Source organism: Tenrec ecaudatus, chromosome 9 (genome assembly GCF_050624435.1).
Source record: "Tenrec ecaudatus isolate mTenEca1 chromosome 9, mTenEca1.hap1, whole genome shotgun sequence".
NCBI lineage: Eukaryota > Metazoa > Chordata > Mammalia > Afrosoricida > Tenrecidae > Tenrec > Tenrec ecaudatus.
Genome location: NC_134538.1, coordinates 19,473,700 through 19,494,089, shown reverse-complemented (window position 1 = coordinate 19,494,089; position 20,390 = coordinate 19,473,700). Strand labels below are relative to the sequence as shown.

At 41.9% G+C, this 20,390-nt stretch overlaps 1 pseudogene; it reads right to left on the bottom strand.

Moving 5' to 3' along the window:
- The window catches only part of LOC142457140 (PC4 and SFRS1-interacting protein pseudogene), a 66,919-nt pseudogene extending 50,758 nt beyond the window's left edge, over window positions 1–16,161 (bottom strand).
- Window positions 16,162–20,390: the final 4,229 nt, after the last annotated feature.

The window sequence follows — 20,390 nt, the reverse complement described above, 5'->3', positions numbered from 1 at the left end:
TCTCTTTTTCCAACCCACTCACCCTCTACCCTCCCAGTATTGCCCCTCACACCCCTGGTCCTGAAGGTATCCTCCACCCTGGATTCCCTGTGCTTCCAGCCCCTATCTGCACCTGTGTACAACCTCTGCTCTATCCAGACTTGCAAGGTAGAATTCGGATAATGGTAGTGGGTTTAAGGGGGGTAGCGGTGGTGTGTGGGGGGTGGTGGGAGGAAGCATTTAGGAACTGGAGGAAAGCTGTATTCCTCATCAGTGCTACATCGCACCCTGACTGACTCATCTCCTCCCCTAGACCCCTTTGTGAGGGTATCTCCAGTAGCCAACAAATGGGCTTTGGGTCTCCACTCTGCATTTCCACCTTCATTCACTATGGTAAGATTTTTTTTTTGATGACGCCTTATACTTGATTCCTTTGACACCTCGTGATCGCACAGGCAGGTGTGCTTCTTCCATGTGGACTTTGTTGCTTCTGAGCTAGATGGCCGCTTGATCACCTTCAAGCCTTTGAGACCCCAGACACCTTCTCTTTTGATAGCAGGGCACCATCAGCTTTCTTCGCCACATTTGCTTATGCACCCGTTTGTCCTCAGCGATCATATCATGGAGGTGTTCACCCAATTATATGATTTTTTGTTCTTTGATGCCTGATAACAGATCCCTTCGGAACCATGTGATCACACAGGCTAGTGTGTCCACTCGCTTTGGCTTCAGCGGTTGTGTCGGGAGGGTGAGCATCATAGAATGCCAATATATTAGACAAAAGTATTCATGCATTGAGGGAGTGCTTGAGTAGAGGCCCAAGGTCCTTCTGCCACCTTAATACTAAACTTATAAATAAGGAACACAGATCTATTTCACCATCCTCATATATATATTTGCATGTACATGTCTTTGTCTAGACCTCTATGAATGCCCTTTGCCTCCTAGCTCTTTCCTCTATTTCCCTTGACTTTCCTCCTGCCCCAACATCATGCTCCGTCCCCACCTGATTTACAGCTATACCTCTTCATTAGGTTACCTTACCCTTGATCATTCCCTACCAGGCCTGCCACTTCCACCTCACCACCAATTTGGAACCCATGTTGTTCCCTTGTCTCTGGGTTTGTTAACACCTCTTTCTTACCCCCCACCTTCCCCTATCTCAAGCCCTCCCGGAACTGTCTGACCCATTGTTTTTCCTCCAGATAGTTCATTCAGCCTATCTTATTTAGACAGACCTGTGGAGAAAATAACATGCACAAAAACAAGACAGAGGAAAAGAAGGCAACAGTATACAACAAAACAGCAACAACAAACCACTGACAAAGAACAAAACACATCAAGAAAGAAAAGATTGTAGTTAGTTCAAGGATTGTTTGTTGGCCTTTAGGAGTGTTTTCCAGTCCAGTCTGTTGGTGCACCACACCCTGTCCCCAAAGTCCACTTTCAGCATCCCCTGGGGACCTTGCTGCTCCATTCCCTTGCTGTTCTGCTGCACTCCTGCAATGTTTTGCCTCGGTGTGGTGGGATCAGGTTAGGCGCAATTCCCACACTGTGTCTCCGGTGCTATCCCCTGTAGCATCATGGGTCAGTGAGGGGCATCGTGTCTCATAGTGGGGCCAGCCATGTTGCTGGACCTACCTTCTACTTAACAACCCCATGCCGAGCACACTGCAATCAGGTCGATCCCAATTTACTGAGACAATAGAATAGACAGAATAGAACTAACTGCTCTGTTGGTTTCCTAGACTGTAACTCTTTACAGAAGAAGCCCTCGTCTTTCTCCCACTGGCGGAGAGGCTTTTGTTTATTAAACTGTTGGTCTTGTGGGTTATAGCCCAACACCTAACCGCTAAGCAACAAGGGCTCCTACTAACAATTCCTTTAAGGAATCCAAAATGTGAAGACCTGTGGCAGAGATCTTACAAACCCACAAACTCCAGGTGAGCAACATTGTCATCATACATTACCAGGAACTGTGCTTACTTAGCCATTTACCCTTTTAAGGCATGGTTTCCAATCCAACCAAGAGTCCCTGGCTCAAGATAGCTACTTCTTTGAATGAGTTCAATGTCAAAGGTGAATCAATTTCAATAAACAATTGTTGTTTGATTTACAATCCTAGTAAACCAGTTTCCTGGAAGTTCAAATCAGTTCATTATGCCCCAAATGTTCACGTTGATTATCATCTTGGTCTAGAAGATTTTCAAATGAAGCATATTGGGCATACTTTCACCAAATATTAAAGAGGATGGGGGCATAGTCTAATGACTATGTGCTCCTGTGAGGATTTCCAGCCTTAGGAACCATATTTGGGCAGCCGTGCATGGAATCCACTCGGCGGCAGCGCAGAACTCAGAGGTGATTGAAAATTGAATATAGGTGTAAACCCACCAAGGGCTCTAGTATTTGATGCTTGTTCTTTTACAGTAGAAGGTCTTACCAATGACACCCATGGGGCACCTGTTGTCTTTCAATAGACCCTAGGAGAAATGTTTTAAAGCCATGTTGAGAGAGGAATCTTCGGCCCTGTAGCCTAACTGCATATCACCGTACCTGAATTTAAGCATGTTGTTCTTCTCCTGCAAGTACTCTCCACTGACAACATTTCCAATGTGTGTGAGGTAAGTCTTGTCGTCCTTCACTCTAGGAACATTCTGGCTGCCTTGTTCTATACTCTTCTTTGTACACATATTTTATTTCTCTGCGTTGTTTAACCCTGGGTATTTCATCTTTTTTGTGGCTATTGTAAATGACACTGTTTTCTCATTATTCTTTTTTCCAAGAGCACTCTTCATTTGTTTACAGTAATACTATTTATTATTTTGTGTTAGTCTTATATCCTGACACATTGTTGAGTATTTTGATGACTTCGCACAAACTTGGTTGCATCTTTGTTCTTTCTACATAGTTTATTATATCTGTGAATAATGAGAAATTTACTTTTTGTCTGCCTAATTATATTCCTCTTAAGTCATTTTCTTATGTAATATTTCTCACTAAGATTTCAAGCTCAAAGGTGAAGAAAAGTGGTGATAGGAAACATGTTTATCTGGCTCCTATTTGCAAAGAGAATGATATAAGTTTTTCTCCATTGATCTCAATGTTTGAAGTAAACCAATGGCATGTAACAACAATAAGGAAAATGTTAATCAACCAAATCTGTATGTATACTATACTATATAAATTGGCATATATATGAACAGAAAACTCTATTAAATATATACTTTTTTTCTTATCCTTATGCAAGGCCAGTATACATAAACTCAGAATCTCTGTCTTTTCATGTATTGCTACAAATTACAGATTTTAATGATTAAAGAACAAATGTGGTCAAATGTAGGACTAAGGTGAACCTAATCCAAGCAAGAGTACTTCATGGAAAATCTCATATTCATGAGAAAGCTGTGTAATGATTAAAAAGACTGATGCAGAGTTTGTCCTTATAATTAGGTGTTGGGGGAATATTGAGAATACCATTGACTTCAAGGATAATGATAAAGTTATGTGTTGGCAGAAATACTATAAGAATATTGTTAGAAGGTTGAATGTTCATAGTCATATCAGAAACTGTACAAGACCGGCATGGAGTAGGGAATCAATGGAGAGGTCTGGGGGGCTGGCCCCAATCCCACCTACTAAGTGGACACCTGCTCCTCTCTGAAGAAGAATTTATTGCAAAGGACAGCAATGAATTTGCAGCTCCGGGAGAGGGACATAGCTGATCGGAGCACACAGAGGCAGATGAAGGGGCAAGGGGGGAGAGTGGAGCACATCGTGGTACACCAGGCCGTGAAGATAATGCTACCAATTAGAGAAGCCAGTCCACAGAGAGAACCACATGGCCGGCCCCACTGTGAGACATGACATCCCTCACTGACCCATAGTCGTACAGAGGACAACACCAGAGACACAGTGTAGGAATTGGAACCTATCTGATGCCACACAACGAGGAAAAACACTTATGGGGTGCAACAGTCTTAAAGGCTTGAAGGTAAATAAGCGGCCATCTAGCTCAAAAGCAACAAAGCCCACATGGAAAAAAACACACCAACCGGTGTGATCATGAGGTGTTGAAGAGATCAGGTATCAGGTATCATCGGAACAAAACATCTTACCATAGTGAATGAGGGTTGGGGAGTGCGGAGTGGAGACCAAAAGCACATTTGTAGGCCACTGGATATCGCCCTACAGAAGGGTCTTGTGGTGTAGACGAGCCAGTCAGGGTGCAATGTAACAACAATGAAAAATACAAGTTTCCTCTAGTTCCTAAAAGTTTTTCCCCCTCCCCCATCTCCCCTGCCTCAACTATCATGATCCAAAATTTACCTGCTAGTCTGGCTAGAAGAGAGGATGTACACTAATACAGATAGGAACTGGAAACACAGGGAATCCAGGGCAGATGATCCCTTCAGGACCAGTGGTGTGAGTGGTGATACTGGTAGGGTAGAGGGAGGGTGGGTTGGAAAGGGGAAACCAATTACAAGGATCTACATGTGACCTCCTCCCTGGGGTACAGACAACATTAAGATGGGTGAAGGGAGATGTCACACAGGGAAAGATATGTCAAAATAATAATTTACAAATTATCAAAGGTTCATGAGAGGGGGTGTAGCAGGGAGAAAGTGGAAAAAATGAGGATCTGATGCCAGGGGCTTAAATGGACAGCAAATATTTTGAGAATGATGACGGCAATTAATGTACAAATGTGCTTCACAATTGATCTATGTATGGGTTGTGATAAGAATTGTATGAGCCCTTAAAAATGATTTTTAAAAAAGGAACTGTGGAAAATATCAGGCGGGGCCACTCCCTGGAGACTGACATTTTGATTTCTAAGGAGAGGATAAACAAATGCATTGACACTGTAAAGATATGATCAGACATGACAAATAGTATGATGATGACTTAGGATCATGCTGCGTTTCATTTTGTTGTACATGGGGTTGCTATGATTAGGAACCAACTCAATGACATCTTACTTGATTTGGATTGAGGAAAAATGATTTCCTAATCATTAAAATTTTATCTAAAAATTATTGCTAGAAAAATACTAAAAAAAAGGAAGGCTTAAATAATGAACAAAATCACTGTTCTATGATTAGTGTTTTTGCCTGAGAACAACCAGGAATTCAAAGGACAAACATGGATGTTCTTGTCCAAGGCTTCTGCTGAGTGTGAACAGTAAACAGTGAGATAAAAAGGAAAGCTTGAACTTCCTCAGGACCTGCTCCCAGCAGGCTTTCACTACATGCAAGCTGAGGACTAGCTTGAGGTCCACCCCACTCCTGAAGGGTAGGTTAGTGCCTGGGCTCCCTGTGACTTCCACACTGTGTCCCTTGTACAGTAATACATTAGGTCTGTCATATTTACAGAGACTGTGTTTGTGGGGATGTTCCTGGAAATTGTGAATCTTCTTTGAGCTGATGCAAAGTACCGCTGAGTACTCCCACTTGATTGACTCACTAGTGCCACCCACTCCCGCCTCATCACTGGGGCTTGCAGAACCCAAGAGCCTTTGCAGGAAAGGCTCAGAGAAGTCCCAGGCTCTGTCATATCTCCCACAGACTCTACGAGATGAACTGCACTCAGGGCGCCTGCATACGGAGACCAGAGGTTAAGCTCAATTCAAGAAGCAGCAGTTAGAGCAGATCTGATGTAGGAGGGATATTACCTTTGACAGTGATAAGAAGGGAAACCCAGATCAGAGCTGTCGCCGTGATGTGGACAGTGAGAAAGAGCACAGGCCAGAGATGCTCCTCCAGGACCTGCATACACAGAGCATTAAGTGCTTTTCATGTCAGAAGAGAAGGAACTGCATTTACTATTTTCTCTCCCAGTAGACATATATGTGCCCTCCATCATGGATTCCTTAGACTTGATGCTCAGGGTTACTCTGCTTGTGTCTCTATGGACCACATGAGAGCAGACGGGCAGTGTTTGTCCCAGAACTATGTATAGAAAGCAAGTGGGGCAAGAAAAATGGAAACAGGACACCCAAAGAGGAAATGGGAAAAATAATTAGTGAAGGCAAATTCAGAGCCTTTGCAGGACAAGCTCAGAGAACTCCACATCTCCATTGTAGACTTGTGAACAAAACAGAGAATGTGGACTCCGCCTGAGTACTTCCATGGTATGAGCGCATATCACCAGTTAAGTTCAGAAAGAGGCTGCATAGAGGAAATGAACGCTACTGTTGTCCCTACAAAGTCAATGTGGTGTTAATGAAAGGAAACTGAATTTTGTACATAGTCAGCTGTGTCCCAACAGCTTCTACTCTCATTTTACCAGTTTGGGATTTTCTTCTATGATATCACATGATCAGCTGACCTTCAGGACCTCTCTTTGCTACTTCCTGTGCATTCCAAGAAGTGATTGAAAATGTTCCTGATATAAAAAATGGATTTGGCTTCAAGCCTACTGTCACCTAGAAACAGGTCACCTAGAATAACATGCACAACAGGTGGCACATTGCTGGTAATATGTCTGAGGTCTTGGAAATGGGTATCAGTGTTTATGGATTCCATGGCCTTAGTTTGTAATACTGGTCTTGAGGATACTATCAAACACCAGCAGCACACACACTTCGGTGACAGCAAAATAGTGGTTTAGTTATTGCTTCTATCCGTGCTTACATTCTCTTGTTTGTTCACAAGCCAACAAATGGCACATCAGTGGAGATACTCATGGGGTCTCCTGGATGGTGCTCATCCATATCATCTGATGTTTTGGTGTTAGCACATATGTTGTGGTGAGACAGTTCTACATTCACTTTGTTTCCTACTGTTAGCAAATGAAGACCTAGCCGACCTTGCCTGGAATCCATATTGGGAGAGAGTGTGTAGAGTGGTCAAACATGGATGAGAACGATGGGTGTTCAACTTTGTGTGGCACACACGTGTGCACACATGGCCAGGGTAACTGTGACTTACCCATGAGCTGTTGTGCATGACATGTGTCTATTACCAGTTGGGATCATGAACAAAAATAAAGATTGAACACAGGGTTATCAAGCAGATGATTGCAGCCTGGGAACTTTCTTCTGAGAAAGCCCCACATTCCTACATGCAATCTTGAAAAGGAAAGAACAAACCCTTCTTAATGTATGCTAAAATGCAAATCATAGAATTTGAAAACGCAAAAAATAGCATCGTGCAATGGCTAAAATGAGACAAATTAATTACAGTTATGGAAAAATGGCTATAAATTTAATTGACCTAAATAAAAAAAATTCTCTGAACTGTGCAAAATTGGTACAATATACTCCAAACAATTCCTGTAATTTATGATATTTACTAACAAAAGATAGAAAACATAAACATAATATTACCTATGGAAACAACCATTCAATACGATTAATGTAAAATTTGTTTTCAAATTTTAATAGTGAGAAACATTTTCAGCTAGTTAACCACAACTTTACAAAGACAGCCCTATCGTTAATATCACGTCTTCTCCAGGAACCGGTATCTCCTGGCAACATGTCCAAAATATGTGAGATGCAGCCTTGCCATCTTGCCTCTAAGAATCATTCTGACTGTACTTCTTCCAACACAGAAACGATTAACACACACAAACCCACATACATAAATACACACAAGAACAGATACACACAGCCGGAGCAAATAGATAGCTAACAAGTCCTTCATAGGCTCCTCTGCATTTTCTCCCTTGAGAGGCCCTGTTATCCTTGGGTGTTGAGCAGCACCAGAAGCCAACACCTCCCCTGCATGGGTGGGTTGTGATTGTGATCCCCTACCTTTCCCTCTAGGTGTGTCTGGCACAGAAATATGCAGTCACATCCTCAGCAGTAATAAAACACTGATGACGGAACATGATTCTATGGATATATCTCTAGAGAAGGATATTCTTCTCTAAAGTGATGTTTGGAACTGTAGCCAAGCAGTGGATTTCTGGAGAACCTGTAGGTGTCCTGGACAGAAGAGGACATGTATATACCAGAGGAAAGTGGACACAGGGCCGGGAATGTGGTGCATTCTTTGGGTGCACTTTGAGTCTATGACAAAAATAAATAAATAAAATGTATACTGTCTCTCCATATTCTTGTATAAATACTCACAACTACTTAGTAAAACAAACCAACAAACTTAAATTGGAAAGAACCAGGTGAGTTGAAAATCTGTCGGTGATGACCAGGGGTATATAGGTGATGTGAATTAATACAATGGATAAACTGTGAGAAGAAAATCCCTTATTCGATGAATGGAGATAAGGTGGCTTGACCAGAAGTGAGATCCCGTGGACAAGGGGCAGCAGAGACAGATGCCCAATGATGGGAGGAATTAGCGGAGGGGCATATAAAGCCCAAGACAAAGTGGTTGAGCCAGTCGGTGCATCAGAAATGATTTAATCTACATCAATTGAACAATTCTGTGAGACCAAGTCCCAGACAAAGGGGTAGAAAGTCTGCCTACAGTCCGTGAACCATACTTCACCCCTGTATACGCATTTCAAACGCACAACCCAGAAAGTGGAGGTCTAACATAGACTGCGGCCACTGTTTTCAGAGGAGGGAAAAGGGAGAAGACCAGGCACTCTGTGCCATACAGCACTGAATCCGGACTGCAAACAATCAGCAGACACGCCACAGACAGAGAGGAGAACGTTACTTTGTCATTTTTTCTCACCGCCCTTGGGAGGTTGACCAGCAGTCCCATGCTGGCAATCTGTGGGAGGTTCTCCGATGTGTTCATGCACCTTGGCGCCCGGGGATTTGACCCCAGGTCTGCCCTCAGCTAGCCTACAGGTGGGTCCAACCACAATCCCTCTTCCTCTCTGGCAAACTTTTGGGAAGTAATGGGTTAGGTTCCATTTTCTTTTTTCTAATTTTATCATTGTTTCAAATAGTTTCAAGAAAAAAATCGACCTTTATCTGTATTTCAATAATTTTACTTGAAAACACTGCCTTAAGCTGCCCGTCCTGGCAGTGCATTGTGCATGCGTATTGTGGGGCACTGTGTGTGTGTATGTGTGTGTGCATGCGCATGTGTCTCCACCATACACACCTGTATCTGCGGAGTCTTTTTTACCATACATTAAGGAGGTGGCCGCAAAATAGTCCGGGTCTGGCAAACAGAGGCAGGTCCTCCTGGGCAGATGGGTGCACCTTCCTCCTGACCCTGCTCCTTGGAGTCCCACAAGCAGCTAGGCCAGCTCTGGCTCCTCTCTGGCAAACAGCGTCCCCTCCTCATCCTTTTGACTAGTTCTGGGTAATTGATTCATTTCTAAAATGTATCATTTAAAAATAATTAATTTTAAAATCGGGCCAGTTATATGTAAAACTTTTATTTGAAAATCCCGACAGAGTAATAGACAACCTTGCCTTCCATTTGCAGGTAAACTGTGTTCTTGCCTTCATCTCGGGAGACGGTGAATTGCCAATTCATGGAATCTGAATGGTGTGTCGTACTGCATTGAAGGGCTGACACAGAGAGAGGAGGAAAGTGTCCACACCAAGGTATTTTGTGTCCTCCTCCCTTGAGGGGATGATATAATTTCACAGGGAGTCACTTTCTTTGTTTCTCATCTCTAGGTGCACACTCTGTAAATAAACAGCGAATAGAAGCACAACTGCCATCCCTTCAGGTGTATTGACACTCTCAGCATGTGAGATTTTACAGCGTGTGTCTCACACCGTAACAGGTGGCAGTGGCTTTGGACTTCAGGCTGCTAATCTGTAGATGTGCTTTGCTGACTGAGGCATCCAAGGAGAAGACATAGCCCTGTGTGAAGCACTGGACCTACGTTGTCTTCCCAGTGTGGGTGTTGATCCAGCCCATCCACTGAAGGCCTTTCCTGGTGCTTGTCACACCCGAATCATATTGCAGCAGGTGAAGGTGTATCTCGAAGTCCTGCAGGACACCTTCACTTATGCTCCCGCCTTCTGCACCCCAGCCCCAGACTTTACTAAGTGATCTAGGCACGCACACCTGGGAGGAAGTACACCAGCAGGTGAGGGCTCTGGAACTGCAGTCTTCTCTCCAGCCTCATTCATGTCGTATCTTAACCAGGACGACTGCCGATAGGAAAATGAAGCTCCACAGTCACTGCTTGATGAGTGCACATTGGTGTCAGTGGTTCAGGTGCAGCCTACATGGCAATGTCCTTGTGCACTGCTGTATCAGGGGAGATGGCTTCAGCTTTCAACTCCATAGGGCCCTTGAATGCACATATAATTCTCATTCATGAATGCGTTTCTGGTCTACATCAGGTAGAAATAATAGGAAACCCAGAGAACCGGTCAGAGCCACACAGCAGGCTAGCCCAGGTGCTCATCTCAAATGTGGTCTGGAATCCTGATGGCTAGTGGTGGGTGTATCTCACGATGTGGGTCGACAGCTGGTCATGACTGGAACAAATGTATCCACTTATACACTATCCTTATAATTTCATTAACTTCATAGATGAGATCTGACAAAATCCAATCCTCATGGACTATTACTGACCAATCAAAGGGGACATTCTTTTGTGTCTGTGATGAGATATAGTGATGTTTCATTGACTCACTGGGGTGGGTTGTGAGGGGAGTCTTACTCATTTTACTCTATCACCCTCACTATTACTATTTATGTATTGAGTGTGTTTTCATAAAGAGGAAGCTATATCTTCCATGAACTTCTATTTTCTTAGTTGTTTAAAATAATGTACACCAAAATATTATTTTAATAGGTGTAAAGTTTGCTTATTTCCTTTCTTCACATAAATACAAGCCCACAAAATGTAACATAAGGAAAACTGACAAATAACCAATTGAATAATATAAAAGTATGTAAAGTATTCAAAAACATGAAAAAACAAGGAATACAATCTATAAAATATAAGGAAATATTACTTTATCACCATAGGTATGATAGTATTCCCCAAATAAATTAGGACATATCTGACAAACTCAAAAATATTTCTAGTGTACAGTACCTATTTTCTGAAAAGAAAAATCTTTCCTTACCTGAATGGCCTTAAAACAATTCGAGTGCTTAGGGCTTGTGGAAACTCATTAAACATTGGATGCTCTTCATTTCAAGGCCAGGGCACTGATTTCTCAGTTTTCAGCTCGAGGAACCTAGGGACACAATATAAGCATCGATCAAATGTACATCAGTGTCCTGATGCTGAGCAATGAAACAGCTTATACCATCTGTCCACTCATCCCTCTATAATGTCTACTCATGTGGAGATGACCACACCTCTCTTCCCATGTACAAGCTCTAGACCCTCTCTGGACTTCTGCCACAGCATTTCCACTCTGGACCCCTGCTCTGTCTCTCTTCGACTGTCCCCTCCTATTTTGAGTCAGGCACCTGCTCCTTATTCTGCAACATGAGCTGTGGGTGCACTGATGCTGGGAGTCCTTGTATGCACCATCAGGGAGCTGAAGTGAATTGGAATATCAAATTCCATCCAAAGTCTAGAAGAGGCCTATTCAGAGAGGCACAGCTGTGTTCTGGTTACCTGAAACAGAAGCTACTGAACTCATGGTTTTGAAAAAACAAAACATAATAAAGCAACATAAATTAAAATTTGATAAATTTCTAGAGACCGAGTATTGTTTACTGTGACAGTGAGAAACTATTGGGGCCGGTCATTAGTGGAGCCCCAAATTTTTTGGCTTTGACTATAAAATCCCTCCAGAGGGTTAGGGTTAGGGTTTTTTTTTTAAAAAGAATAAAAATAAATGAAAATAAAATCCCTCCAGATTTTCCAGTGAACATTCAAAATAAGCCCTGTGTTTCAGACACAGGAGGGGAAGACTTTTATCAACTGAAAAGATTTTTCACCAGTGGAAGTTCAATTCATAGCTGGAGGTAAGATATTTCCCTAGCAACCACACACCCCACAGCCATTCCATGAGACCTAAGTGTGGGGGTAGAGTGAACAGGTATTAAAAGTTCAAAGATAAAGAAAGGCGATACTGCAATGAAGGAAAGGAACATGGACAGGCCAAAATATAAACTCCACCACAGGCATGAACGTCACAGCCTTACTACCCCTGTGCTATAAATGGTTCAGGCTCAATGAGAAGAACACAGAAAACTCCCTTTTCTCCCACTTCATCACCATGTAGATTCCCAGCACAAGAGTCGTGGGTTAAAATTTAGCATGGGAAGAATCTGCTCCTCTGAGGAGAAAACAAAACAAAACAAATGACATATAGCACCCATTACTGTGGTCTAACTCTTCCCAGATTAGCATAAATCCCAACAAAACTTAGTTCGGAGAACCATGTGAAAAATGTTCCTACTTCAAGGAAACAGTAAATATTAAGATAAATTTTCATTTATCTGAATAAACCAGCTCATTTGTAGACTGATTTTCTCTGTTGCCTTACATCAAATTTAACTTATTAGTTTTATTGAAGGTTTTAAAATTTTATTTTACACTGAAAACTGAACTGATAATTATTTTCAGTCTCTCCATGAATCAGTATTCTGTACCAAAGTGTTTTAGTTCGTCCAATAGAAGTGTGCAGGACACATGGTTCTGGAAAAAGAATGCTGGATGACAGTCCTTCTTCAGAGAAGAGGAGACCGGGGGAAAAAGTTATCTGCAGAGCACATTGAAATCTGCAAACTAAGAGTGAGAAGACTACAATGGATGGATGCCTGGATTGTGATAAGAGTTGTACAAGCCCCCAATAAACTGATTTAAAATGAAGAAATGTCTAGGAAATAATGATGGCGACATATGTATAAATGTTCTTGATACAATTGATGTAAAGATACAAGAAGTGTAAGAGCCCCCAATAAAATGTTGTTGTTGTTTTCTATTTAGAGAGGAGACTTAAGAGATGATCACATTCTAACAGAGAGTAAGTCAGGTGTAGCAGTGAGTAAAGAAACATAAATAGAAATTAATTAATTTCAAAATCTAGTGAACATAATACCTGAAGCCTGAAGCCTAAGGAAAAGCCACCAAGTTTAAAAGAGAAAATGCAAATTATTTATGAAACCTAAGTGGTATCATAAAAGACTAAACTTGACATTATGTAAAACAGTAGATTAGGACTAGCAATTCAATTAGGAGCACCAGGAAGAAATGTAGTTAATATCTTTTGGGGAGAATCCAGGCTGCATCATATTTGAGAATGGCCTGTTGTTTTGTGTATGTATCGTACATTTTGACTAAAGGTGACATTTTACTAGAGACTGGAACTGCCCCCATAGGGCTCTCTAAACTGTAATCTTTTTGGACACAGATTGTCAGTTTAATTGTGCAAAGGACTGCTGATGGGTGGTAACTGCCCACCTTGCAAATAGCATCCATAATCTTGAACTTTGTGTCACCAGGGATTGCTACACCATCACTTACAAATATATAGAGAAACACAGTTTACAAAAGCTTTTAATTGACATGCACAAGGTTTAACTGTAAGCAAGGGTTTTTCTATCTCTATCCTATCATCCATCTAATCTCAGCCGAGAAGCAGTAACCTCTGTGAACAGTTTCTGAGCTAAGAGCACCAAACAAAGGGAGTGCATGCTTTCTGTGACATTCATAAAAATGACTTCATTATTTTAATTTCTTTTCTTGAGTACTGTTACACCTGTCTTACATTTATAGTCATGCTTATGCAAAATGAAACACATAGTAAATTTCAACAGGTGAAAAATGTTGTCTATCACACTATTAATTATGAAAGTGTTTATTAAGAGACCATGTGTTCACATTCTATTGAAAAAACAGAGTTGTTGGTTCTAGTTTGAATAATACAAAAAAGAAAATTACCTTTGCCATGTTCAGACTCAAATTCCAACATTCATTATAAAATGTACAGTAAATAGAAAATGTACACAAGACTCTTTAATGATTTCAGGGTATGAAATAAAATTCCCTCAGAAGGATAGAGGCATTGGTCTTAAAAAGAAGTGGAAGTTGTCTCACATGTGACCGTCAGTAGGTTGAGAAATACCCACATCAATATAATCAATAGAAGAAATATTTCCCAAACATGTATACATAGGGTAAGAGGGGGAATAAAACCCAAAAAACTAGTTTTTGTATATAAAAAACTATCTACTGTGCCAGGCCTAAGAATGGCCTGCCATTTTGTCAAACTACAGTGAGCACAAAGGACCATGGAACCCATCGCTTATGTTATGAAGAGATATCAAGCCCAAAGAGGAACCCCGCCTAAAATGAGGAGCACAAGATATAGTCTATCATCTGTAGAGGAGGATTTTCCAATTAGAACACCCAATGGCAATGCTGAACATTTCTTGAAATGCACACCGGTTAATACAATATCTGCCCAACATACTGCCCCCCCCACCTCCTTCCCTCAGGATCATAAGATAGTCTTCCAAAAGTTTGTGGGGAAAAGAAGACTTGTTATTTTTTAATTACATTTCTCAGTGAGTATTTGAAACTCAAGGTGGATATGCTACTTGATCCTGAAGTGAGAATGTAACTTCAGAAATCTCACTTGATATGTGTTTTGCTCTTTAAAATGACCTGTGTTGATAACGATTTTGTATATTCAACCACACATTTTTGGTCTTCAAGTAGAACACTTTAAATAAATGAAGAATTAACCCTGGATTTTCTAAAAAACCTGTTATTCCCTGAAGCCAGCATTATTAGAATTCCATCACAGTATGCATTAAATACTTATATTAAATGTGCTCACCCCTCCCTTATGGTTGTTCTAAAACTTTCTCAATTGTCCTCTTTTCATAGCTTAAAAGTTCTTCGCACTTCCCTGGCCTCCTCAGAATGGTATGATTTACCTTTAAAATAGAGAGCCAAGAGGTCATTTGCTGACAATACTGAGAAAAAAGCTCAAAATTTTATTTTCTATCACTTTTCAAACTGTAATTAATACACATTTTTCTCCTGTCATCACTGAAATGCAAGGAGTATATAGCGATAATAGTATATAAGTTTATTAGCTCAAAATATTGGCTTAAATCTGGATAATTACATGTTACTACTGAAAATGTTCTCTGAAGGAGATCGATTTAATAATAGCAAGGAAAAGCCACCATTCCTGGCAGGTATAGGGCACCTATGGGTGGGTCTCATTAAACAACAGCTAATATCATTCCAACACTTCTGAACAATGCCTAGGGCAGGAATATAAAAATAAATACTATACAATCCTGTTTAATAAGTAGTCTACTTACATGAGCCTATAAACTAATGTTCACTTTGGATAAGGCAAGTAAATGATTTTGAATGAAATCTGTTTCTGCAATTATTGTATTAGAAATATATATATGAAAAAATTAAATGGCAAATATTTCCAAGACCAAGTTTTATAACAAAGATAAGGGAGGAGTGGGCACATTTAATATAAATACTTAACAAATATTGTGATGGAATTCTATTAATGCTGGCTTCAGGAAATAACAGATACTTTATTGAATGAGGCCTTTTGGAAAATCCGGGGTTAATTCTTCAGTTCTTTAAACTGTTCTACTTGAAGACCAAAAACGCGTGGTTGAATATACAAAATCATTATCAACACAGGTCATTTTAAAGAGCAAAACACGCATCAAGTGAGATTTCTGAAGTTACATTCTCACTTCAGGATCGAGTATCATATGCACCTTTTTCCAACTTTGGGTTAAAATATCTACAAGACTGTGGTCTTCGCGGCCTTGTTCCATCTGCCAGTTCTTTCTGATCCTCAGGAGACAGTAGATGGATACTGCATTCCACTCATCACCACCGTAAGGCACTCATGGCTGTCTTGAAAGAGTGGTTCAGCTGGGAAAGTTTTCCTTAAGACATTCTGTGAGATGAGAGGAAATCTGACTGTAACAAGGACATGGACCACAAAATGCAGGCGATTCCAGCCACCTGACGGCAGCATCATAAACCTGCTCCTCTGCGCTCACCGTCAGGGCGTCCTGGTTGAGGAGCTGAGTCACTCCCTGAGCATCAGTTTGGAGAAACTCCTGAGTTTTGGAAACGTCAGTGAAAATCTGGTGAACAAAGGCGTCTGCAGCGGCTTTCAACTCAGGACAGCCGGTCTAGACGCGCTGCCAGAACGCTTAGACAGAGACCGTTTGAAGCATCCACTGGCTCTTTCAAGAAATCAACATGCATGTTCTTCACAGGCTGAAGCTGGTACTGGTTTGCAGTGTCCAACAGAGACTGCGCGTTGTTGCGATTCACAGAAACCCTATCAGTGTAAGCACATTCCTCCAGGTGCTCAGGCATGTCCGGTCGGCGTCTTTGAGTTCTACTTTAAAGGACGTTGATTCCAGCGTGGCAGTTGTGAACATGACATTAAAAACTGACCACACGATGAGAGCAGGGATCTCGCTTTCCTGGACCACGAGTCACATCACACAAAGTGCTCCGTCTTCGCAGGTCATTCATGGCAGCCCTCCAACAATTCCGCTTCTTCCCGAGCCTCGGGTTTCTTCTTGGTCTTTCCCCTGCTGCTCTGCGCCACCCTGGAGGCTGACATCCTCCCTGAGCTCAGCTCCCGCAGGGGCTCCCAGGACTGGCTGAGGGCTGCGGGCTCTAAGGCCAGCCTGTGGGCTCTCCAGGATGTGGTTTCGCCAGGATGCGGGCTGCTGGTTCGCTAGGAGGCGGGCTCTCCTGGTGGCTGGCTCTCAGGGCAGAGGGCCCAGGGCGAGCTTCTGTTGGCTGAACACTGAGGGCGCACTGACCAGGGCAGAGGCAGGGGCTTGGCTGCTGTGGAAACAACAGGCTGGGCCCCACAGCCCTGGCAGCAGATTCTGGGCAACAGCGTGCCCTTGCCTGTGTCCTGGGCAGAGGCGGAGCAAGGCGGTGGAAGAGCCTGGAAATCCCAAAACTATATAGTTTTTGTTAAGGAAGAAAAAAAGGCTCCCAAGAGAAGAAAGAAAAATTCCACGATCCACAAAAAATGATGATCTTATGCATCAATGACTCTAAATATATCATAAATACTATAGCTGATAAACAGAAAAATGTTGTAGGCTACATTTCCGCACATGATATTAACTTGTACTTCAATCCCTACTCATTCACTGCTAATCACCATCTCCCAAATAACGTGAATGTGCTGAGTGTACTTACAACACACTGATAACTAGCTGAAAAGCCACTCATCCTCCAGAACTTCCACTAACACCCTGAGCATCGCCTGATGCTGACAACAAAGTTAACATGTGCCTAACAAATCCAATGACCATGCACACTAAACCTAGCCTAATTTGTTTATTCCAATTCTTTGAATCAGAGTCACAACCCGGACTATAGTATATCAACTTAATCCTAACTTTATGACCCTAAATCTCAAATTCAGAAACTACCCCCGAAAACTCAAATCCTTAAGCAGTATCTCTATATCATTAGAACTTAACACATACACTCCTAGTCAACTCAAAACATAATCTGTTAGGCAGAAACCTTCTGAACATAATGACCTTTAATCTGTCCACCAAGCCCTGAATCTCAAATCATCACAATTAACTCCTACTTCTATCCCTTGATTCTTGTTCTTGAACCAGGAACTTTGATTAATCTCAGGACCTAGATTCTGATCTTAAGTTGAGACTCTGCTTCTAGCACACTAAAACCCTAAGCTAAGCACCGAACCTAGCACACCGAAATCTCATGCTGCTAATTATGTGTGTGGACCTGTCTTCTCTCCCAGATTTCACCTAAATGTAAGACACTGCGATAGGAAGACATGCAAAATTAGGTAACACTCACACACCCTCTGTTTTCAGTTAACTTTTACAAATGGTTCATGGAATTTGGCGAAATGAAGTGATGTATAAATGTTTAAATAGGACAGAAAGCATTATGACCAAGGTCTATCACAGGACTCTTGTGGTCCTCCACTCTACTGTGTCCTACCCTCAAGGAGTCTTCTCTGCTATTAGACATATGCAGGGATGTGTTACCCAATAACCAAGGTGGCCTAGAGCTCAATTGAAGTTATTCACTTTTTTGTACATCGCAATTTCACCTGGTCTCTCCCTCAAAGATGTAGCGAAACCATGTTTAATGAAACAAATACATTACTGCTTATTCTACCTTTGACCCACTCAATTCCTCCTTTCCCAGGGACCCTCATGTCAATAGATATGGAGGTGGTCTCAAATTTATAGTACTAATATTGGAACCATGATCTCCATTTTTCTCAACATTGGACTTTTTCCTCAGACTTAAGGGCACAGAGGAAGATTTAATACACCCTTCTAACCTTAACATATTTGGGTCTGTGACTACTTGAGTTTCCAGTGAACCAACAACTAAAGTCACAAGACATACTTCAAGTAGGAGCTGTAGCTTCGCCCCTTAAGTGTAAAGATGTTAATCCCAGGGACACCCTGTGGGTCCACTGCCAGCAACTCCCTCTCAGAGAATACTGGGGCTCTCTACTCATGGAGAAGTAAGATCTCAAAGAGTCACTCGTGATAACAACAGTACACAAACCCCATGCTGAGTCAAACCGGTTAAATGCTGACCAGGCACCCTGGGCGTGTGGATCTCTACATATACCCTGGAATGAAAGCGAGGCTCTGGTTTGGACAAATCGGCAACTAAGAAGCCCTTAGTGGGGGTTTCAGAGTCGGGATGTTGGCACAGGCTGCATATCTGTGAGCTCTACCCCAGGGGCTTCCGGAGGCAAAAGGCAATGTCCTCCCTGAGCCTGGGTTACGTACTGGCTGAGGGTATCTGGCCTGGAATAGGTCCCCATGTCCAGATTCCAGGTACTCTTACCTTCCAGGAAGCACAAAACATCCAAGCAAGGATGATGCACCTTTCCACACAGCACAGCCCGATCTGAAATCCACATCTGCCCCAAATTCAGCACCTTGAATTGTCTGCCTCCAGGCTCACCTAGTTCCTGAGCAGGAGCTGGGAAATAAAGGAGGGAAGGTGAGAGACTGATTAAAGTTTAATCACCTGTAAATACTTCAGCATCATTATTAAGTCAATGTAATTTATCCTCCAGGTACCTTCTTTATTTGGAATATCCATCCTTTGATGAGTCCAGAAAATCAGGGTTTCTCAAATTTCCTAAGGCCATGACTCTTTAAGAGAGTTCCTCATGGTGTGGTGACCCCAAACCATAACATTATTTTTGTTGCTACTTCGTAATGTAATTTTGCTACTCTTATGTATCATATGACACCTGCGAAAGGGCCGTTCGACCCGCAAAGGGGTCGTGACCCACAGGTTGAAAACCGCTGGTCCAGATGAAGGCAGAATAAACTTGAGGTGGATTGGGTGAAGTTGCTGTGGGAGATGTTCTTACGAAACACTTGGCAGCCCAAGGAACACCTTGCACACACAGACACACATGCACACAGGGGAACACATGAAAATATTAGCAAACAAGAACATAAAATGTATGCAGAGAGAATTCAAAACCAAGTGAAGTAATCGACAATGTATAATATTTAAAATAAAATAAGAGCTCACCCCAAACCCAGAGCTTAGAATCGTGATCTGCATGTTTATTGTATTATAAAATGTAATACTTGATGACACTTTTTTTCTGTTCATCTCAATGATCAGACAAGGTGTGTTTGTCAGTAAATAAACCCTTGTCAAAATTCATTGTTCAACGGTAACCACCCATTACATTTTAAATATTCTCTCTCTCTCTCTTTCTCTCTCTCTCTGTCTGTTTTTTCTCATTTGTAAGTTATGAATACTAAGAGGGTACTATGCCATCGTCGCAGGGCATAATTACCAATCAAAGAAAATTAATTAATTATAAAGATTGTTCCACTCGTCATTCTCATAATTCCCCTTCCACTTGGAACGAATGTATAAAGGTGCTTTGCTCAATTTATGTACGTACAGACTGTGAGAGGAGCCTTATGATCCCCAATAAAAGGATTAAACAAAAAAAGTTTTAAAAAACAGGATTGTTTAGCTTAATTATGTCTTTTCAATTATTTGTTTCATATTTGGAGATATTTGAATGAATGGGATAAATAACAAATGGTACGATTTTTTATTCACCATTATTTGCAAAAATCTGCCCGGGCACACAGAGAAGACTGTAGGGCCAGCCACAGCTTGAGACATGGTGTCCCCTCATTGGAGAACATATTGACAGAAGGACACATGGCGGAGAGTGAGCCTGGTGTGACCCCCACCCCCTCAACCGTGGAGTGAAGCAATGAGGGAACAGAGCAGGTCAGCAATGGGAGCCAAGGAAAGCCACAAAGATCCTGAGGAGCCTCCAAAATAGACTTCAGGCTAGGAGGGGCAGTTTCTGGACACTCCCCAGGACTGTTGGGGAGATAGTTATAAAGGTCAGTGGATGGACCTAGGATTATGCATCCTTTTTTTGTTTGGGGTTTAAGTTTTCTTGTCTAGTTTCCCCCCCTATTTTTATTCAATCTTTCGTTTTCTTTGTGTTTTGTCTTGGTTTTTGTTGTTTTGCCTACCCATGTAGACATGGGAAGCAAATGAACCAATGGTTCTGG